Here is a 17,236-nt window from a genome sequence, read left to right as displayed (position 1 = left end):
GTCCTGATCAGCGAAAAATCCGTGAATATACAAAACGACAAATATCGAGATCCGCTAAAGAATCTATGTGTAATTTTCGCACGCAGAAAATAAAATAAAAATCCAATTCGGTCAATACGCGCTTGAAATTTAAAAAGTGTCAATATTGAAAACAAAATATAAACATGGCAAACCCACCAGTGCTACCGCAGTTGTCTGAGCTGCATCTGAATCAGCTTATCGGACAAATCAAAGAGTGTGAGGGTACGAATTTTGTTGTCCCAAAATTTAAACGTAACAGTCGTTAACAACAGACTTGCCCATAACAGAACGGAGAGTGCTGTTAACCTTAACAGCGATAGTTCCCTAGACCCATGATCTGGCTACGCTGACATTTGACATATGTCAAACAACCTTGCAAACTGATAAGACAAATTTCCGCTCAACCAAAGCGTTCTTTTACGTTTTGTTCAGCCAAGCTACCAGACGCATAGTTCAGCGAGAAGTTTTAAGGTTCACGCGTGTGCATTACCACGCGCTCAAAGTCCTATAGTAAAGGCAATCGGTACATCCGTGTTTGTACGGCATTTCGCAATACGCGCAAGCCGAAAAGTTCTGGTCAACAGCCCGCGAGTGTGTGAAAACCGCATAGGTGAGCATAAACAACTGCAAACGCAAGATCGACTCTAATCGTCTAGTGTAGATTCCAGCAATCAACCCGGCAGCGCCCGATCAAGGTCTCGGCAAGCTGTGTAATTGCAGTTAGCGACCCGAAATTTCGGCAAGCCGCGGATTTCACGTGGCGCCCCCCACAACTACGCTGCTAAAATTGACCGCTGCAACCGCAAGTCTCAGCCAGCTGAGGGAGTAAACAAAGGAATCAGGCCAAGACCAAAAGCACCTCTCTCTGTGGATATATATTTCAAGGTATTCGTAGCCAATTCGTGCACTAGTTCAGTTTCGATCTAACTCCCCCGTCCCATCTAGTTATCTCTGGATCAGCCCCTAAACGTGCAAGAAGCCAACGCTCTCGCGAGTAATCGGCAAATTGTGCGTGATTGGGGCAGCGCTTTATCTGGAGCGCTGACGTACTCAAGGGAGTCACATAGGCTCGCGCGCAACGTAACCTCACAGTGGATACTCGTGCTGCACATAACCTCGCATAGATGCGTGCGCAACATAACCTCACTTCGGCAACCTCCAGGCCATAAGCTCATTTTGGCCAACGAGGAGGCAAACACAGTGCGGCAGCAGCTATTTCTGGATATTTCGACCCTGTTCCGACTCAAGCGATCAGCGGGAACGTGACGCTTGGGATTATTTACCCAATTTCAACAATTAACGGCGGCAAAACACCGCACATGCTGCGTACCGCCTAATTGCGGTTATATTTAATTTTCTTTAACTAATTTTTAAGTAATTTAGAGTAAATTCTTTTCACCATATGATTTGACCCCATACTCATATTCTTTCTTTTCTCATTTGGTGATATTTAGTACACATATCAAGACATCTATGCTAAATTAAATTTATCAACACATAACACCTCATCCTAGCACTACAGTCAACAGGCCTGCGGACTTCGAGGATTGGTCGTGAGTAAACATCTTGTCTTTGATATATAACGTATGGTGTACACCAACCCAAATTTAAATCTCGAAAGAATATGAAACCCCCCCCCACTTAGATTATAAGCGTACTGATAGGTCAAATTAATTACCGTTTCGCTTTCGTAAAAGAAATTTACTTGTTTTGCGAGTCTTATAATTTACAGTTGAGAATCATGTATTTGAAGTCGAGTTTATTTGAATTTATATGAAGTTTAAAATTAACTGAAATGAAGTAAAGAACAGTAACATGGGCATCTGAGTTAAAGCGGTTTTCATTGAAAAGGGTAAAGGCGTTCAACATTAATGTGTCCTCACAGGTAGGGTGGGCCAAGCCAAAGAACATTACCACCTCAGTTCTTCAACAACATGGTTACCGATCGATATCTTCTCCTACATCCAATCGGATTGTCTGTCTCCTTCCTGTAGCCTCCTTAACTCTGTCTACAAATTTTATTGTGTGGCGGTGATGCTGTTTAGGAAGTAACCGACCCCCTTGTCTCTTCCCTGAGCTAGGCCGATCCCGTAGGCAGAGTATTCAACCAAATAGCATCCACTTCACCGTGTTCGTCACAGAACAAATGGCGCCCAACGTGGGGCCGCTGCCACAGCAAATTGCAACAACAACAAAGCAAAAGCAAGAAAATCTAAATATTGTTTACCCCATGCTTCCCCAACCAACATTCCGACAAATCCATGTATAGACATCCGACACAATAGTTCAGAAAATTCCAGGGCTGTGAACCCATATTATTTTTGCATGGGTTCGGTTCGGGGTTCAAACCTAATCGACAGATAATGTTCCGGTTTGCGAACCGGTTCAATGATGAGCCGGAGCAGGGTTCAGGTTCGAACCAGGGTTCAAAAAATAATTTTTTTTAATGAAATAATAAAGTCAACATTTATTTCCATGTATTTTCATTGAAATATGTACCATAACATTAAGACTTATAAGTAAAGTTACTAGATTTATGATTTATAAAGTGTTTACCAGTTAAGGCAAAGAGTATACTCTTTGCTTTAATCATGTAATTTTAATGTGGGCATACTGCGAAAAGTTTTGGAAGATGATAGTTATATATTATTAGATTGTTTGAGTTAGATGCAGTCATTGCATAGCCACAAAAATTGGCGCATTTTTATTTCCCTTAGTAAATAAACTCTATGTTAATATGATCAGAAAACCCCCCACACTGTTGTCGGTTCCGGATCAATTATAAACAAATTCGGGGCTCCGGTTTACGGTTCGGTTCGTTTTCTAAAAAAAAGTGAACCACTCCGGTTCGGAGTGGTTCAGCTCCGGAGTGGTTCACAGCCCTGGAAAATTCGTTTTATAATCTACTAGGAATTGCTGTGTGTCTAGGATATACTTCAGAACCAGACCAGCAGATTATCTAACGAATCAGAGGATTAACCTCTTAATCAATTCCAATTCAGGAGTAAGAAAGTCGAGATTTGTAGTTGTTGGAAAAATTCAACAATACCTCCTTTTTTATACCCTTGTAGAGGGTATTATAATTTCAGTCAGATGTTTGCAACGCAGTGAAGGAGACGTTTCCGACCACATAAAGTATATATATTCTTGATCAGCACCAATAGCCGAGTCTATCTAGCCATGTCCGTCTGTCCGTTTCTATGCGAACTAGTCTCTCAGTTTTAAAGCTATCGCGATAAAACTTTCCCGAAAGTCTTCTTCCTATTGCAGGTAGTACATATGTCGGAGCCAGCCGGATCGGACCACTACATCTTAAGGCTCCCATAGGAATATTCAAACATATATATATGTTTATATATAAGAAAAATCATTGTTACTTTGTAGGAAGTAGGCGTTTTAATTCTTGACTACTTGAAAACAAAATTCAAAAATTGAAACGCTGAATCTGGAATCCCTGGAACTGCACCGAGTGAGTATTACTTTATCTGCAAGGGTATATAAGCTTCGGCTGGCCGAAGGTAGCTTCCTTTCTTGTTTTTCAATACCAAAAGTAAGTCAAAGGGAATATGAGAATTGTATTTGTTGGCAAGCTCAACAATACCTCTTTCTTTAATAACTTTCTTTAAATTTCAACAACATAATTTACAGTCAAGTTGCAAGAAGAAATTGAGAATTATTCTGACTGGAAGGTTCCAGCAGTCTACTCTTTCATTCAGTGCATCGAGCAAATCAGTCTTCAATTACAATAGAACCAAAAGAAGAAGATACCGATCAAAACTCATGTAATTTTATAAATGAAACCGATTTAACAAAGAAGAAGTCCCAATTAAACATATTTTAATTTCATTCTTATCGATACCGTAAACTTGTCGTACCGCTCTATCGAAACATTCCCGTATCGCACTATCGTGTTATCCCGTTATCGTTCTTGTTGATTATCGAAAACTAAATCATGTCGGTCAGGAGAAGTCCCGAAATTAATTAGAGATTGCCAGCTGAGCCCTTGCAATGCACAATATGCAATGACTCAAGTGCAGATACAGAAAGTGTCGAAACCACTTGCGGACATCGTTTCCATCGCGCTTGCCTACATGCCTGGTTACAGCAAAACGAAACATGCCCAAATTGTCGACAGCCATGCCTATCTACTCAGATCGCTAATCTTGAAAGCGTATCTCAAAACGCCAACTTAGACATTCCCAGACCCCAAAACGAAGCTAGTTCGAACGAACGAACAGGCACTGTTCCAAGAACTCGGCCGAATACAAGACCTAGTACACGATCAGCCACTACAGCATCCAATGTCAGTTCACAAATACCGCGGTCAGTACGTTCTGCAGGCACACAAAGAGCAAGTAACATTTCAGAAGGGAGAATTCACGAACTTATAACTAATGCAATAGAATCGTACCAAACCCGAATAACTGCAACCTTAACCGATCAAATCAACTCAGCAATGCAAAATCTTAATGTACCGTCTTCTCGTAGGCAATCACTCGAATGGGATGCGTCAGCAGAGCAACTGCCAAGGCAGACTTACCCGAATATGGCTAATAACTGTTCAGGGGAATACCGTCGCGAAGATCACGTCGATCGACCTGATCGAATTTCAAGTTTAATTGCTCACTGGAACTTAAAGTTTTCCGGTTCACCTAAAGATATTTTCATTGAAGATTTCATATTTCGTGTAAATTCATTGACTCGTCAAGCGTTGAATGGGAACTTTGATTTACTATATCAGTACGCAAATCTTTTGTTTGTAGGACCAGCTTTGACCTTTTATTGGCGATGCCACAGAGTGTCTGAGCAAATGAATTGGTCTCAACTGTGCTCTCGTTTGAGGGAAAGATATAAAGATCAGAAGTCCGACCAAGACATAAGAGATGCTATGCGAAGAAGAAAGCAGTGAATTAATGAATGTTTTGACGATTTCCTCGATTCTATCTTGGCCATTGCAGATGCACTATCGGAACCTATGTCAGACTCAGAATTGGTTCAGGCGGTTCGGAATAATTTGCGATCCGATCTAGGACATGAATTATTACATATAGATACACCCACCATAGCGTCATTACGCAGACAATGTCACCGTCATGAAGACTTCTTTAATAATTTAAGAGTAAGAAACAATGCGCGTCACACAGCACCAAGGCGAGCTGTAAACGAGATAAATGTAGATGAGGAAAATGAGGAAAATACTCAGGAAAGTGATTCACCGATTTTCGCAATTCGCAACGACAATCAAGTGAAGTGTTGGAATTGTGATTCCGTAGGTCATCGATACAAGGAGTGCTTCCAACCACGCCGCGTATTTTGCTACGGGTGCGGAGCTCCGGATACCTATAAACCTTCTTGTCCAAAGTGTTCTCCAAAATCGGGAAACTCAAAACCGGACACCCGTGTCAGTCCGAGAACGGATGCCCGAATGTAAACTCGGATGTCAAAATTTCTAAAATACCAGATTGTACGACCAACCAACCAATCAATTAAAATACCTGACCTTTCCAAAACTCGACATTTTAAACCATATCATATTCGACTCAAAGAATATAAAGAGACTAGGAGAAGGATATTTGAGGGCGTTGTAGAGAAGGATACCAAAAGTCGCGCAGCAATAAGGTTACGAACATTTTGGAAATCAAAACGCAGGTATCACAGTTACACGATATCGAGTATAACCCGAACTGCTACCGACATACGTCCTTTTGCAAATATAATTTTGTTCGACCAACCGTACTTAGCTTTACTTGATAGTGGGGCGAATAAGAGCGTAGTAGGAGGTTCCCTAGGGAAGAGTATAGTTTCGGGAAAACATAAGTACACTAGAACTCGTGGTAACGTACGAACCGCCGACGGAACAAAACAGACCATTTTAGGTACCATCCTTGTTCAGATGACTTTCAACTCCATAGAGGCAGAAATGGAATTCTTAGTTGTACCATCGATAATACAAGACGTTATTTGTGGAATTGATTTCTGGGAAAATTTCGGAATTTCAATTTCCTTAGGATTTACCACAAATGAATTAATTGTCGAGGAAGAGTCGCCCAATCTTAACTTATCGTCAGCAGAGAAACGTAGATTAAAAAGCCTTATAGATTCCTTTCCGTCATTTGATAGAGATGTTCTTGGCATAACAAACTTAGTCGAACATTCCATCGATACCGGCAATGCCAAGCCAATAAAGCAGAGGCATTACCCCTTGTCACCAGCATGTGAAAAACTTCTTTGCGTAGAGATCGACAGGATGATTAACTTAGGAGTAATTGAAGAGGCACCTTCGTCATCCTGGTCATCCCCAATCGTGTTGATAGTCAAGCCAGATAAAGTTAGGTTTTGCCTCGATTCAAGAAAAGTCAACGATGTTACGATAAAAGATTCTTATCCGATTCCGAATTTAGAAGGATTGATAAGCCGTCTTCCACCAGTTCACTGCATTTCAAAAATCGATTTGAAAGATGCCTTTTGGCAGATTAACTTAGATGAGGAGTCACGATCAAAAACAGCCTTCACAGTACCAAACAGGCCATTATATCAATTTAGGCGAATGCCTTTTGGACTGTGCAACGCCCCTCAGACTATGTGTCGCCTTATGGACCAAGTCATTCCATATCAAATGAAATCGCACACATTCGTTTACTTAGACGACCTTCTAATCATGTCATCCAGTTTCGAAGATCATTTAAAACATCTTGCCGAAGTCGCATCTCGTCTGCGTCATGCTGGACTAACTATCAACATTAAAAAGAGCCAGTTTTGTCTTAGGAAAGTCGAATATCTAGGTTACGTGGTGGGTGAGGGACACTTCAAGTCAACCCCAAAAAAGTTAGTGCTGTCTCGGAATTCCCCATCCCAAAAAGCCAACAACACTTAAGAAGATTTCTTGGCATGTGTGGCTGGTATCGTCGATTTATACCCCAATATTCATCGATAACATTTCCTCTAACTGATCTTCTTCGTGGAAAAACATTCACCTGGAACGACGAAGCACAACTCGATTTTGACGAAGTCAAGTCCAAGCTTTGCTCGGCTCCATTTTTAGTTCACCCTGATTATGAAAAGCCGTTTATAATACAATGCGATGCATCCATGTGTGGCGTTGGAGCAGTGTTGGCCCAGTGCGATGAATCAGGCAATGAGCGTCCTATCGCGTACATGTCGCAAAAGTTAAACGGTGCTCAACGCAACTATACAGTAACAGAGTTGGAGTGCCTTGCCGTGGTGTTAGCTATCAGGAAGTTTCGCATGTATGTGGAGGGTCATAAGTTCAAAGTCGTTACCGATCATTCAGCCCTACAATGGCTAATGAAGCAAACAGACCTCAGCGGGAGACTAGCCCGTTGGGCAATCAAGTTACAAGGATTTGTTTTTGAAATCGAGCACCGCAAGGGGACTCAAAACGTCGTGCCAGACGCGTTGTCACGTTTGTTTCAAGAAGAAATCATGTCCGTAGATATCCTTCCAGAGATTGACTTGCATTCGGATGCGTTTCAATCCGCTGAGTACTGCCAATTAAAAGACCGTGCGCAGAACTCAGAAATACCAGATTTCCGTGTCGTTGACGACTACATTGATTACAGGACTGGTTTTGCAACTGGAAGCTCAGAAGTTGATGAGTCCGAATTTAAGCTGTTTGTTCCAAGCGAACTGAGGATAGGCGCGAATCAGTCGGCACACGACCAACCAACCTCATCCCATTGCGGAGTTGCCAAGTGCTTGGAACGACTACGGAGACACTTCTATTGGCCCAACATGGTGATAGATGTTCGAAATTATATAGCTCAGTGTGGGATATGCAAAACGTCCAAACACCCCACGCAACGACTTCGTCCACCTATGGGTTGTCAAGCTACTAGCGAAAGGCCGTTTCAACGTATCTATATGGATTTCATTGGTCCATTTCCGAGGTCGAAAAATGGACATATTGGCATTCTAATTCTTCTAGATCATTTCTCTAAATTTACTTGGCTAAAACCAGTAAAATGGTTCACATCAAAAATAGTAATCGATTACTTAAAAGAAGAAATTTTTGCATGTTTTGGAACTCCGGAGGTATTAAACTCAGATTAAAAGCCATGACTTCGCAACCTTTACATCTAAATACGGAATTCAACATACATTCACTGGTGCGTACGCTCCTCAATCTAATGCAGCGGAGCGCGTTAATCGTTCGTCTAGTGTAGATTCCAGATGCAAGCAATCAACAACATGGTTACCGATCGATATCTTCTCCTACATCCAATCGGATTGTCTGTCTCCTTCCTGTAGCCTCCTTAACTCTGTCTACAAATTTTATTGTGTGGCGGTGATGCTGTTTAGGAAGTAACCGACCCCCTTGTCTCTTCCCTGAGCTAGGCCGATCCCGTAGGCAGAGTATGCAACCAAATAGCATCCACTTCACCGTGTTCGTCACAGAACAAATGGCGCCCAACGTGGGGCCGCTGCCACAGCAAATTGCAACAACAACAAAGCAAAAGCAAGAAAATCTAAATATTGTTTACCCCATGCTTCCCCAACCAACATTCCGACAAATCCATGTATAGACATCCGTCACAATAGTTCAGAAAATTCCAGGGCTGTGAACCCATATTATTTTTGCATGGGTTCGGTTCGGGGTTCAAACCTAATCGACAGATAATGTTCCGGTTTGCGAACCGGTTCAATGATGAGCCGGAGCAGGGTTCAGGTTCGAACCAGGGTTCAAAAAATAATTTTTTTTTAATGAAATAATAAAGTCAACATTTATTTCCATGTATTTTCATTGAAATATGTACCATAACATTAAGACTTATAAGTAAAGTTACTAGATTTATGATTTATAAAGTGTTTACCAGTTAAGGCAAAGAGTATACTCTTTGCTTTAATCATGTAATTTTAATGTGGGCATACTGCGAAAAGTTTTGGAAGATGATAGTTATATATTATTAGATTGTTTGAGTTAGATGCAGTCATTGCATAGCCACAAAAATTGGCGCATTTTTATTTCCCTTAGTAAATAAACTATGTTAATATGATCAGAAAACCCCCCACACTGTTGTCGGTTCCGGATCAATTATAAACAAATTCGGGGCTCCGGTTTACGGTTCGGTTCGTTTTCTAAAAAAAGTGAACCACTCCGGTTCGGAGTGGTTCAGCTCCGGAGTGGTTCACAGCCCTGGAAAATTCGTTTTATAATCTACTAGGAATTGCTGTGTGTCTAGGATATACTTCAGAACCAGACCAGCAGATTATCTAACGAATCAGGGGATTAACCTCTTAATCAATTCCAATTCAAGAGTAAGAAAGTTGAGATTTGTAGTTGTTGGAAAAATTCAACAATACCTCCTTTTTTATACCCTTGTAGAGGGTATTATAATTTCAGTCAGATGTTTGCAACGCAGTGAAGGAGACGTTTCCGACCACATAAAGTATATATATTCTTGATCAGCACCAATAGCCGAGTCTATCTAGCCATGTCCGTCTGTCCGTCTGTCCGTTTCTATGCGAACTAGTCTCTCAGTTTTAAAGCTATCGCGATGAAACTTTCCCGAAAGTCTTCTTCCTATTGCAGGTAGTACATATGTCGGAGCCAGCCGGATCGGACCACTACATCTTAAGGCTCCCATAGGAATATTCAAACATATATATATGTTTATATATAAGAAAAATCATTGTTACTTTGTAGGAAGTAGGCGTTTTAATTCTTGACTACTTGAAAACAAAATTCAAAAATAGAAACGCTGAATCTGGAATCCCTGGAACTGCACCGAGTGAGTATTACTTTATCTGCAAGGGTATATAAGCTTCGGCTGGCCGAAGGTAGCTTCCTTTCTTGTTTTTCAATACCAAAAGTAAGTCAAAGGGAATATGAGAATTGTATTTGTTGGCAAGCTCAACACTACCTCTTTCTTTAATAACTTTCTTTAAATTTCAACAACATAATTTACAGTCAAGTTGCAAGAAGAAATTGAGAATTATTCTGACTGGAAGGTTCCAGCAGTCTACTCTTTCATTCAGTGCATCGAGCAAATCAGTCTTCAATTACAATAGAACCAAAAGAAGAAGATACCGATCAAAACTCATGTAATTTTATAAATGAAACCGATTTAACAAAGAAGAAGTCCCAATTAAACATATTTTAATTTCATTCTTATCGATACCGTAAACTTGTCGTACCGCTCTATCGAAACATTCCCGTATCGCACTATCGTATTATCCCGTTATCGTTCTTGTTGATTATCGAAAACTAAATCATGTCGGTCAGGAGAAGTCCCGAAATTAATCAGAGATTGCCAGCTGAGCCCTTGCAATGCACAATATGCAATGACTCAAGTGCAGATACAGAAAGTGTCGAAACCACTTGCGGACATCGTTTCCATCGCGCTTGCCTACATGCCTGGTTACAGCAAAACGAAACATGCCCAAATTGTCGACAGCCATGCCTATCTACTCAGATCGCTAATCTTGAAAGCGTATCTCAAAACGCCAACTTAGACATTCCCAGACCCCAAAACGAAGCTAGTTTGAACGCACGAACAGGCACTGTTCCAAGAACTCGGCCGAATACAAGACCTAGTACACGATCAGCCACGACAGCATCCAATGTCAGTTCACAAATACCGCGGTCAGTACGTTCTGCAGGCACACAAAGAGCAAGTAACATTTCAGAAGGGAGAATTCACGAACTTATAACTAATGCAATAGAATCGTACCAAACCCGAATAACTGCAACCTTAACCGATCAAATCAACTCAGCAATGCAAAATCTTAATGTACCGTCTTCTCGTAGGCAATCACTCGAATGGGATGCGTCAGCAGAGCAACTGCCAAGGCAGACTTTCGAGAATAGCTTTTCAGCTTACCCGAATATGGCTAATAACTGTTCAGGGGAATACCGTCGCGAAGATCACGTCGATCGACCTGATCGAATTTCAAGTTTAATTGCTGACTGTAACTTAAAGTTTTCCGGTTCACCTAAAGATATTTTCATTGAAGATTTCATATTTCGTGTAAATTCATTGACTCGTCAAGCGTTGAATGGGAACTTTGATTTACTATATCAGTACGCAAATCTTTTGTTTGTAGGACCAGCTTTGACCTTTTATTGGCGATGCCACAGAGTGTCTGAGCAAATGAATTGGTCTCAACTGTGCTCTCGTTTGAGGGAAAGATATAAAGATCAGAAGTCCGACCAAGACATAAGAGATGCTATGCGAAGAAGAAAGCAGTGAATTAATGAATGTTTTGACGATTTCCTCGATTCTATCTTGGCCATTGCAGATGCACTATCGGAACCTATGTCAGACTCAGAATTGGTTCAGGCGGTTCGGAATAATTTGCGATCCGATCTAGGACATGAATTATTACATATAGATACACCCACCATAGCGTCATTACGCAGACAATGTCACCGTCATGAAGACTTCTTTAATAATTTAAGAGTAAGAAACAATGCGCGTCACACAGCACCAAGGCGAGCTGTAAACGAGATAAATGTAGATGAGGAAAATGAGGAAAATACTCAGGAAAGTGATTCACCGATTTTCGCAATTCGCAACGACAATCAAGTGAAGTGTTGGAATTGTGATTCCGTAGGTCATCGATACAAGGAGTGCTTCCAACCACGCCGCGTATTTTGCTACGGGTGCGGAGCTCCGGATACCTATAAACCTTCTTGTCCAAAGTGTTCTCCAAAATCGGGAAACTCAAAACCGGACACCCGTGTCAGTCCGAGAACGGATGCCCGAATGTAAACTCGGATGTCAAAATTTCTAAAATACCAGATTGTACGACCAACCCTGATAGATCAATTAAAATACCTGACCTTTCCAAAACTCGACATTTTAAACCATATCATATTCGACTCAAAGAATATAAAGAGACTAGGAGAAGGATATTTGAGGGCGTTGTAGAGAAGGATACCAAAAGTCGCGCAGCAATAAGGTTACGAACATTTTGGAAATCAAAACGCAGGTATCACAGTTACACGATATCGAGTATAACCCGAACTGCTACCGACATACGTCCTTTTGCAAATATAATTTTGTTCGACCAACCGTACTTAGCTTTACTTGATAGTGGGGCGAATAAGAGCGTAGTAGGAGGTTCCCTAGGGAAGAGTATAGTTTCGGGAAAACATAAGTACACTAGAACTCGTGGTAACGTACGAACCGCCGACGGAACAAAACAGACCATTTTAGGTACCATCCTTGTTCAGATGACTTTCAACTCCATAGAGGCAGAAATGGAATTCTTAGTTGTACCATCGATAATACAAGACGTTATTTGTGGAATTGATTTCTGGGAAAATTTCGGAATTTCAATTTCCTTAGGATTTACCACAAATGAATTAATTGTCGAGGAAGAGTCGCCCAATCTTAACTTATCGTCAGCAGAGAAACGTAGATTAAAAAGCCTTATAGATTCCTTTCCGTCATTTGATAGAGATGTTCTTGGCATAACAAACTTAGTCGAACATTCCATCGATACCGGCAATGCCAAGCCAATAAAGCAGAGGCATTACCCCTTGTCACCAGCATGTGAAAAACTTCTTTGCGTAGAGATCGACAGGATGATTAACTTAGGAGTAATTGAAGAGGCACCTTCGTCATCCTGGTCATCCCCAATCGTGTTGATAGTCAAGCCAGATAAAGTTAGGTTTTGCCTCGATTCAAGAAAAGTCAACGATGTTACGATAAAAGATTCTTATCCGATTCCGAATTTAGAAGGATTGATAAGCCGTCTTCCACCAGTTCACTGCATTTCAAAAATCGATTTGAAAGATGCCTTTTGGCAGATTAACTTAGATGAGGAGTCACGATCAAAAACAGCCTTCACAGTACCAAACAGGCCATTATATCAATTTAGGCGAATGCCTTTTGGACTGTGCAACGCCCCTCAGACTATGTGTCGCCTTATGGACCAAGTCATTCCATATCAAATGAAATCGCACACATTCGTTTACTTAGACGACCTTCTAATCATGTCATCCAGTTTCGAAGATCATTTAAAACATCTTGCCGAAGTCGCATCTCGTCTGCGTCATGCTGGACTAACTATCAACATTAAAAAGAGCCAGTTTTGTCTTAGGAAAGTCGAATATCTAGGTTACGTGGTGGGTGAGGGACACTTCAAGTCAACCCCAAAAAGGTTAGTGCTGTCTCGGAATTCCCCATCCCAAAAAGCCAACAACACTTAAGAAGATTTCTTGGCATGTGTGGCTGGTATCGTCGATTTATACCCCAATATTCATCGATAACATTTCCTCTAACTGATCTTCTTCGTGGAAAAACATTCACCTGGAACGACGAAGCACAACTCGATTTTGACGAAGTCAAGTCCAAGCTTTGCTCGGCTCCATTTTTAGTTCACCCTGATTATGAAAAGCCGTTTATAATACAATGCGATGCATCCATGTGTGGCGTTGGAGCAGTGTTGGCCCAGTGCGATGAATCAGGCAATGAGCGTCCTATCGCGTACATGTCGCAAAAGTTAAACGGTGCTCAACGCAACTATACAGTAACAGAGTTGGAGTGCCTTGCCGTGGTGTTAGCTATCAGGAAGTTTCGCATGTATGTGGAGGGTCATAAGTTCAAAGTCGTTACCGATCATTCAGCCCTACAATGGCTAATGAAGCAAACAGACCTCAGCGGGAGACTAGCCCGTTGGGCAATCAAGTTACAAGGATTTGTTTTTGAAATCGAGCACCGCAAGGGGACTCAAAACGTCGTGCCAGACGCGTTGTCACGTTTGTTTCAAGAAGAAATCATGTCCGTAGATATCCTTCCAGAGATTGACTTGCATTCGGATGCGTTTCAATCCGCTGAGTACTGCCAATTAAAAGACCGTGCGCAGAACTCAGAAATACCAGATTTCCGTGTCGTTGACGACTACATTGATTACAGGACTGGTTTTGCAACTGGAAGCTCAGAAGTTGATGAGTCCGAATTTAAGCTGTTAGTTCCAAGCGAACTGAGGATAGGCGCGAATCAGTCGGCACACGACCAACCAACCTCATCCCATTGCGGAGTTGCCAAGTGCTTGGAACGACTACGGAGACACTTCTATTGGCCCAACATGGTGATAGATGTTCGAAATTATATAGCTCAGTGTGGGATATGCAAAACGTCCAAACACCCCACGCAACGACTTCGTCCACCCATGGGTTGTCAAGCTACTAGCGAAAGGCCGTTTCAACGTATTTATATGGATTTTATTGGTCCATTTCCGAGGACGAAAAATGGAAATATTGGCATTCTAATTCTTCTAGATCATTTCTCCAAATTTACTTGGCTAAAACCAGTAAAAAGGTTCACATCAAAGATAGTAATCGATTACTTAAGAGACGAAATTTTTGCATGTTTTGGAACTCCGGAGGTATTAGTTAGCGATAATGGAACTCAGTTTAAAAGCCATGACTTCGCTACCTTTACGTCCAAATACGGAATCCAACATACATTCACTGGTGCGTACGCTCCTCAATCTAATGCAGCGGAGCGCGTAAATCGTTCGATTAATGCCGCCTTGAGATCATACATTCGATCAGATCAAAGGTTGTGGGATATGTATCTTGCGAGTATAAACTCTGCATTGAGAAACTCAGTTCACCAATCGATTGGAAAGTCCCCATACTATGTAGTCTTTGGCCAGCACATGCTAACACACGGTAAAGATTATAAGTTGCTACGAAATCTTCAGATGCTGACCGAAGTTTCAGCTAAGATCGATGGGGCAGATGAATTTCCAAAAATCCGATCCAATATCGCAAAGCATATGACCAAAGCATACGAGAAAAACCGAAATGAGTATGATTTGCGGTCTCGGTATCGAACCTTTGAGGTAGGTCAGGAGGTTATAAAACGAAATTTTGTATTAAGCAACCAGGCCACACACTTCAATGCCAAGCTAGCACCCATCGGGGTGAAGGCTAAGGTAAAGGAGAAACGAGGACAGTCATTGTATCTGCTAGAAGACCACAACGGAAAGGAGCTAGGAGGTTTTCATGCGAAAGATCTTTGGTAAAGCACCCTTATTCAGCTTTCATCTCCTCCCAAAATGTATGTCAATAAAACCTGTGGTGTGAGGGTACGAATTTTGTTGTCCCAAAATTTAAACGTAACAGTCGTTAACAACAGACTTGCCCATAACAGAACGGAGAGTGCTGTTAACCTTAACAGCGATAGTTCCCTAGACCCATGATCTGGCTACGCTGACATTTGACATATGTCAAACGTAGATCTGGCAACCTTGCAAACTGATAAGACAAATTTCCGCTCAACCAAAGCGTTCTTTTACGTTTTGTTCAGCCAAGCTACCAGACGCATAGTTCAGCGAGAAGTTTTAAGGTTCACGCGTGTGCATTACCACGCGCTCAAAGTCCTATAGTAAAGGCAATCGGTACATCCGTGTTTGTACGGCATTTCGCAATACGCGCAAGCTCCGAAAAGTTCTGATCAACAGCCCGCGAGTGTGTGAAAACCGCATAGGTGAGCAGAAACAACTGCAAACGCAAGATCGACTCTAATCGTCTAGTGTAGATTCCAGCAATCAACCCGGCAGCGCCCGATCAAGGTCTCGGCAAGCTGTGTAATTGCAGTTAGCGACCCGAAATTTCGGCAAGCCGCGGATTTCACGTGGCGCCCCCCCACAACTACGCTGCTAAAATTGACCGCTGCAACCGCAAGTCTCAGCCAGCTGAGGGAGTAAACAAAGGAATCAGGCCAAGACCAAAAGCACCTCTCTCTGTGGATATATATTTCAAGGTATTTGTAGCCAATTTGTGCACTAGTTCAGTTTCGATCTAACTCCCCCGTCCCATCTAGTTATCTCTGGATCAGCCCCTAAACGTGCAAGGAGCCAACGCTCTCGCGAGTAATCGGCAAATTGTGCGTGATTGGGGCAGCGCTTGATCTGGAGCGCTGACGTACTCAGGGGAGTCACATAGGCTCGCGCGCAACGTAACCTCACAGTGGATACTCGTGCTGCACATAACCTCGCATAGACGCGTGCGCAACATAACCTCACTTCGACAACCTCCAGGCCATAAGCTCATTTTGGCCAACGAGGAGGCAAACACAGTGCGGCAGCAGCTATTTCTGGATATTTCGACCCTGTTCCGACTCAAGCGATCAGCGGGAACGTGACGCTTGGGATTATTTACCCAATTTCAACAATTAACGGCGGCAAAACACCGCACATGCTGCGTACCGCCTAATTGCGGTTATATTTAATTTTCTTTAACTAATTTTTAAGTAATTTAGAGTATATTCTTTTCACCATATGATTTGACCCCATACTCATATTCTTTCTTTTCTCATTTGGTGATATTTAGTACACATATCAAGACATCTATGCTAAATTAAATTTATCAACACATAACACCTCATCCTAGCACTACAGTCAACAGGCCTGCGGACTTCGAGGATTGGTCGTGAGTAAACATCTTGTCTTTGATATATAACGTATGGTGTACACCAACCCAAATTTAAATCTCGAAAGAATATGAAACCCCCCCCCCCACTTAGATTATAAGTGTACTGATAGGTCAAATTAATTACCGTTTCGCTTTCGTAAAAGAAATTTACTTGTTTTGCGAGTCTTATAATTTACAGTTGAGAATCATGTATTTAAAGTCGAGTTTATTTGAATTTATATGAAGTTTAAAATTAACTGAAATGAAGTAAAGAACAGTAACATGGGCATCTGAGTTAAAGCGGTTTTCATTGAAAAGGGTAAGGGCGCTCAACATTAATGTGTCCTTACAGGTAGGGTGGGCCAAGCCGAAGAACATTACCACCTCAGTTCTTCAACAACATGGTTACCGATCGATATCTTCTCCTACATCCAATCGGATTGTCTGTCTCCTTCCTGTAGCCTCATTAAATCTGTCTACAAATTTTATTGTGTAGCGGTGATGCTGTTTAGGAAGTAACCGACCCCCTTGTCTCTTCCCTGAGCTAGGCCGATCCCGTAGGCAGAGTATGCAACCAAATAGCATCCACTTCACCGTGTTCGTCACAAGAGCTACCTTATTTCGACGGCAACCCATCGTAATTAAGTCGCTATATTGCCATAGTAGAGTACTTACTGCAACTTTACCCTACTCAAGATGTTCGCCAAATCCACATCATCTATGGAGCCATTGAGAGGACCATCGTCGATTCCGCGCAAGCAGTGATCGAGGAGGAAAAGTCGAAAACATGGGGAACAGCAAAAGTGGCCCTAATTAAAGCTTTCA

The 17,236-nt window shown here is 41.9% G+C and overlaps 2 long non-coding RNA genes across 2 annotated transcripts; both read left to right on the top strand.

The window, feature by feature from the left end:
• The first annotated feature begins 379 nt into the window (after positions 1 to 379).
• LOC138912455 (uncharacterized) lies at positions 380 to 2,783 on the top strand. The gene is made up of 3 exons (XR_011417998.1): positions 380 to 631; positions 683 to 906; positions 967 to 2,783. It is a non-coding gene; the product is annotated as an uncharacterized lncRNA (long non-coding RNA).
• Positions 2,784 to 15,173: 12,390 nt separating this feature from the next.
• Positions 15,174 to 16,668, top strand: LOC138912565 (uncharacterized). The gene is made up of 3 exons (XR_011418113.1): positions 15,174 to 15,485; positions 15,537 to 15,761; positions 15,822 to 16,668. It is a non-coding gene; the product is annotated as an uncharacterized lncRNA (long non-coding RNA).
• The last annotated feature ends 568 nt before the right edge of the window (positions 16,669 to 17,236 follow it).

Source organism: Drosophila takahashii, chromosome 2R, assembly GCF_030179915.1.
Source record: "Drosophila takahashii strain IR98-3 E-12201 chromosome 2R, DtakHiC1v2, whole genome shotgun sequence".
NCBI lineage: Eukaryota > Metazoa > Arthropoda > Insecta > Diptera > Drosophilidae > Drosophila > Drosophila takahashii.
Note: the sequence above shows the minus strand (reverse complement) of the source record. Positions and strands in the feature narration are given on the sequence as shown.